The sequence below is a fragment of the Artibeus jamaicensis genome, unplaced genomic scaffold, assembly GCF_021234435.1.
Source record: "Artibeus jamaicensis isolate MK-2021 breed Jamaican fruit bat unplaced genomic scaffold, CSHL_Jam_final scaffold_1689, whole genome shotgun sequence".
NCBI classification, from domain to species: domain Eukaryota; kingdom Metazoa; phylum Chordata; class Mammalia; order Chiroptera; family Phyllostomidae; genus Artibeus; species Artibeus jamaicensis.
Genome location: NW_026522029.1, coordinates 7,232,739 through 7,238,738, shown reverse-complemented (window position 1 = coordinate 7,238,738; position 6,000 = coordinate 7,232,739).

The window sequence follows — 6,000 nt, the reverse complement described above, 5'->3', positions numbered from 1 at the left end:
AATTATATAGATTTCAAGTGTACAGTTCTATAATACATCATCTACATATTGTGTGTTCATCACCCAAAGTCAAGTCTCTTTCTGTCATTATTTATTTCCCCTTTGCCCTCTTCTACCCTCCCCTCCCCCTCTGCTTTCCTGTTGTAATCGCCACACTGTTGGCTGTGTCTGTGTTGTTTTTGCTTAATCTCTTCAGGTTTTTCACCGGCCCTCCAACTCCCCTCCCCGCTGAGAGCTGTCGGTCTGTTTTTGTTATCTAAGAGTCTGTTTCTATTTTTGTGTATCTTGTTCATCATATTCTACCTATAAGTGAAATCATAAGGTATTTGTCTCTGATTGGATTATTTCACTTAGCATAATGCTGTCCAGGTTCACCCATGCTGTCGAGAAAGGTAAGATTCCCCCTTTTTTTTATGGTCGAGTAGTATTCCATTGTGTAAACGTCCCTCAGCTTTTTATCCACTCGTCCATGGATGGGCACTTGGACTGCTTCCGAATCTTGGCTATTGTACAATGAACATAAGGATGCATATATTCTCTCAAATTAGGGTTTCAGGTTGCTTTGGATATATTCCTACAAGTGGAGTCACTGGATCATAAGGCAGTTCCATTTTTAATTTTTTTAAACAATTTCTATTTATTTATTTTTAGAGAGAGGGGAAGGGAGGGAGAAAGAGAGGGAGAGAAATATCAATGTGTGGTTGCCTCTCACATGGCCCCCACTGGGAATCTATCCTGCAACTCACGCATGTACCCAACCAGGAATCAAACTGGTGACCCTTTGGTTTGCAGCCTGTGCTCAATCCACTGGGCCACACCAGCCAGGGCTCATTTTTAATTATTTGAGAAAACTCCATACTGTTTTCCACAGTGGCTGCACCAATCTGTATTCCCACCAACAGTTCATGAGGGTTTCCCTTTTTCCCGACATCCTCTCCAATATTTGTTGTTTGTTGATTTAGTAATGATAGTCATTCTCACAGGTGTGAGGTGATTTGTGGTTTTAATCGGCATCTCTCTGATGATCAGTGACATTGAGCATCTTTTCATGTGTCTGTGGGCCCTCTGTGTGTTCTCCTTGTCGAAGTGTCTATTCGGATCCTTTGCCCATTTTTAAATTAGATTGTTTGTTTCTTTAGTGTTGAGTTGTTTAAGTTCTTTATATATTTGCATATCCCTTATCAGATGTATCACTGGTGAATATGTTCTCCCATTTAATGGGTTGTCTTCCTATTTTTGTCGATAGTAGTTCGCTGTGCAAATACTTTTCAGTTTGATGTAGTCCCATTTGTTTATTTTTTCTTTTGTTTCCCTTGCCTAAGGGGATATATTAAAAAGATATTGCTACGGGAAGTGTTAGAGATTTTACTGCCATGTTTTCCTCTAGAATTTTTATGGTTTTGAGTCTTACATTTAAGTCTTTAATCCATTTTGAGTTTATTCTTGTGTATGGTGTAAGAAGGTGGTCTAGTTTCATTTTTTTGCATGTATTTGTCCAATTTTCCCCAACACCATTTATTGAATAGACTGTCTTTACCCCATTGTATGTTCTCACTTCCTTTGCCAAATATTAATTGACCATAGAGACATGGGTTTATTTCTGGGCTCTCTATTTTGTTCCATTGATCTAGGCGTCTGTCATTTTGCCAGTACCATGCTGTTTTGATTAGTATGTCCTTGTAGCATAGTTTATTATCAGGTAGCATGATTTCTCCAATTTTGGTCTTTCTCAAAATTGCTGTGGTCATTCTGGGTCTTTTGTGGTTCCATATAAGTTTTTGGAATATTTGTTCTAGTGAAACAAATAGTTGTTGGAATATTTGTTCTAGTGAAATATGCCATTGGTATCTTGATAGGAATTGTGTTAAATCTATAGATCACTTTGGGTAGTATAGACATTTTAATGATGTTAATTTTTCCTTTCCATGAGCACAGTATATGCTTCCACTTATTTGTATCTCCTCCAGTTTTTCCCTTCAATGTCTTATAACTATCTGAGTATAGGTCTTTTACCTCTTTGGTTAAATGTATTTCTAGGTATTTTATGTACTTATTTTTGATGCAGTTGTAAATGTGATTGTTTTCTTATTTTCCCTTTCTGTAAGTTCAATATTGGTGTATAAAAATGCAACTCATTTCTGGATACTTATTTTGTATCGTGCTGCTTGACTGCATTCATCCATCAGTTCTGGTAGGTCATGTAGATTTCAAAATGCAAAGCTTGTCTGTGGCATCAGATGTTAAAAGTCTTTTCCAATGGAGACTACACAGAAGGATTCCAGATTGAAGTCTCCTCAGCTGGCAGATAATCTTCCGGGGAAAAACGAAATGAGATTTATCAGAGAATGGCTATTATGACCCGTCCTTAAAACAAAAGAGCTTTGTTCCTTCCAAGCTAGCGGGAACCTGTTATGGAGGAAGCCTTATAATTTATCTCTGAATAATCACTGAGTTCCATTAATTATATCTTACTCTTTGTCTCCTTAAATTCCTCTTTAATAGACCTGAAGGAGTCACAGTGAATAGCATGGTTTGGGGCCCATCCGCAGCCTTCGGAGTTAGTATTTTACTTTCCAGTAAATCTATGTGTGGGGTTTTTTTTTTGGTATGTTTTCACAAGTAGGAAGATACATATTTTCAGTTTCATTAAGAAGCTTGCTTAGAATGATCAGTAACTGAATTCTTACTGTAAGTTAGTTGGCGGTTCTTGATTATATGGGTCTGGAGTCTCCTTTGCATAGATTCCACAAAAATGAGAATGTGTACATCCATTTGAACTGAGAATCACTTTGGCTGAGGGTTTCCTAGAGATATCAACAGACAAATTCTGTGTAGTTTAAACCCAAGGGCTCTCGTCCAAGTTGACTACTTCAAAGGACTGGAGATTGCAGTAGCCCTCTGATGAAGTCTAGCAACTACTGGGAATGTTTAAATAGTGCAGTATTTAATAGTACACTTGAGATAGAATCTGATTTCCTGTTTCTGAGTCTAAAAGCTTACAATAAGGACCCTAAAGTTTCCTGGAATAATAAACAGATCTTCTAAAACAGCAACTAGATGAGGTAAGTGTGGTTGATTTGGAAGTACAGATTTAATATCCTCAGCACTCATGGGTTTCAAAATAGATGGAAACTTTCCAAGAGAGCCATACTTTGGGTTTTAGCGAATCCAAAATATTTTTAAGTACTGCCATAGTTTGAGATTTTTTAAAAAAGGGTTCTGCACTGCTAAGGAAACTGTCTTGTTTCCTTGGCAAGGATAAGTTTTCTGTGTCTAGCGTTGAGAGCCTTCGCACAAAGGCACTGCCATTCACAGCAGCCTTTGCAACTTGTGACAGAGAACTAGACTGGCCCTGGCAGCAAGGAACTGAAAACCAGCCGCCTCCTCATGGGCCTCACTCAGTTCTTCCTTCTTACTTGTCAAACCTAAACTCCTGCCTTATTTCCGGAAGGCCCCTGACTGAGCTCATTGTCCTTTCCTTCTTGCTCATGGTATCCTGAGCCTGTCTGGTGTAGAACTTGTCACCACGCCATACTCGTAGGCTTTTTCATTTCCTACTACTTCTGTGAAGTCTTTGAGGGCAGACATTACATCTTTTGAGCTTCCCATGTGTTCCACAAGAGTCTATGGAGCATCCCCTGTACGCCAGGCACTGTAAATGCCAAGACAACTGAGACACAGAATCAACGCTCATGTGACCCACTTTTTAGAAGGAGGTGAGGAAGTCGACAGTTAGATGTTGTGTTAAGTTCTTTGACAGAGGGCTATTGAGAGCACTTCAAAGAGGTATGTAACTGGGGTCTTCCTAGAGGAGATGCTACCTAGAGTGAGTCCTGAGAGAGAAGGGGCTGTCACCCAGACGAGGAGGACAGTGTGGATGGGAGGGGGGGTGGTCGTGGGCAGAAAGAGGTGTGGGCAGAGGGAGCAGCGCACTCGAAGAGGCAGAGAAGAAAGAGCACATTACATTCACGGAGTTCCCACCCATTCAGGGTGACCAAAGCAGGGAGTGTCTGCTGGAGGGTGATAAGAGATGAGGAGATGAATTCCGAAGGGCTTTCGATGGTATGCTAGAAAGGTTGGCCTTTATTCTAAAAGAATAAAGAAGGGGTCATTGAAATATTTTAGCATTAGCACATTCATTAGCATACTTATAGTTTATGAGGGTCACTTTGGCTGTAGTATGACACATTGTGAGGTTATTGAGGCAAAATAGGCAAGAAATCACAAGATACAGAAACAATTCAGAGGTGGGGTGGGAAGGCAGTTGCATCAAGAATTTATTGGCCGTGAAGCAGGAGTGAGTGAGAAGAAATCTAAGATTAGATTACCTTAGATTTCCAAATAGTAGCTTCAGGAGCAGTGGTCCTATATCCTAATGTGAGAACACAGTGACCGGGGCACATGGTGCAGAGAGGAGGAAATGAGTCACTCTTGGTTGGCCCTGTTGAGTCTGAGGGACCTTGCATCATCTAGAAATCAACCAATAAGACATTACTGGCAAGGAGACTGGCATTCAAAAGTTAAATTGTCCACAGGGCTCAGGAAACTCCATAAAACTAGCTAACAAAATCTGGGCTTATTAAAAGGTGGTAGGAGAGTCTCATAGAACCCCAGAGCAGAGAGTAGAATTGGGCTTCCACACACTGGAAATTTGCCTGTAGCTCCCGTCCATCTTTCAGGGGGGGCCATGTGATCATTCTGCTTTGTATCTGCTTCTTCCCTACTAGGCTTCAGCAGCACAGGGGTTTAGGGTTGTCAAGAGGCTGACCTGGGCTCAACTCCCATTGCCTTAGATCTCTGCCTCATCACTCTAGGCCCCTAAGTCTGCAAGTCTCAATAACACTTTCCAGGGAGAGAGAATCTAATTGGCTCCATTTGGGTCAGGTGACCATTTGTGGGCAGAGAATGGGCCTACACGGTTTCTCGGGCTGTCGCTTCTGGGCTGTGGGTTGGCAGGTTTTCTAAGAATGGGATGTGGGCAGGAAGGAAATGATTGGCTGAGGGAAAAACTGGCCCCTGGAGTCCAGTAAAAGTGGTATTCAGGATATTGATCTGGCTGGAGACAGGGGTTTCGGAAAGCAGTTAAGCCGAAGCCATTGGGCTTCGTAACCAGAGGAGAGTTTAGACACCGAGAAAAAGGGTGTGGCCCAGAGGTCAGAGCTGAGATCGGAACCATGGGAAGCAGCAGCATTTAAGTAAAAAGAGGAAGACAAGTCAGTGGAAGTGACCAAGAAGAGTTGGGAAGAAAAAAAAAAAGGGTCATGTCTGAAAAATCAGGAAGGAGGGATGGGCCAACTGCGTCAAATTGTACGGAGATTGAGCAAGACTAGATCTGAAAGACGATGAGCAAACCAGCAGTGAGGAAACGCTCAGTGGAGAGGTGGAGTCAGGAGCTGGATTGTGGCGAGATGAGATTATAGCGGAACGTCAGATGGGGGGTAAGAAACTAGGGACGACTTTAAATAGCCTTTATTTTATTAAACTGAATGTATTGAGGTGACATTGGTTAGTAAGAGTATATAGGTCTCCAGTGGACAATTCTACAACACGTTATCTGTATATTGCATGGTGTGCCCCCCGCCTAAAGTCAAATCGTCTTCCGTCTCCATGTATTTGGCCACCTTCACTCTTCACTACCCCCTATTCCCCTTACCCTCTGGCGACCACTATACTGTTGTCCGTGTCTATGGATTTGGTTCCTTTTTTGTTCATTTGTTGCTTTCGGTTTTATGTCCCGCGTGTGAGCGAGTGAGATCATATGGTTCTCAACTTTTCTGTCTGACTTATTTCGCTTAGCATGATACTCTCAAGGTCCATCCACGCTGTTCTGAGTGGCAGTGTAAGACGTGGTGCATAGGTACGATGGAATACTACTTAGCTGTAAGAGAAGAAACTTCTTTTTAAAAAGTTTGACTTTGAAGGGAAGGGGACAAATAGAGTTGAAGCTGGTTTATGGTCAAGCGAACACATATACACCAACAAATCAAAGATTCTGCCTTG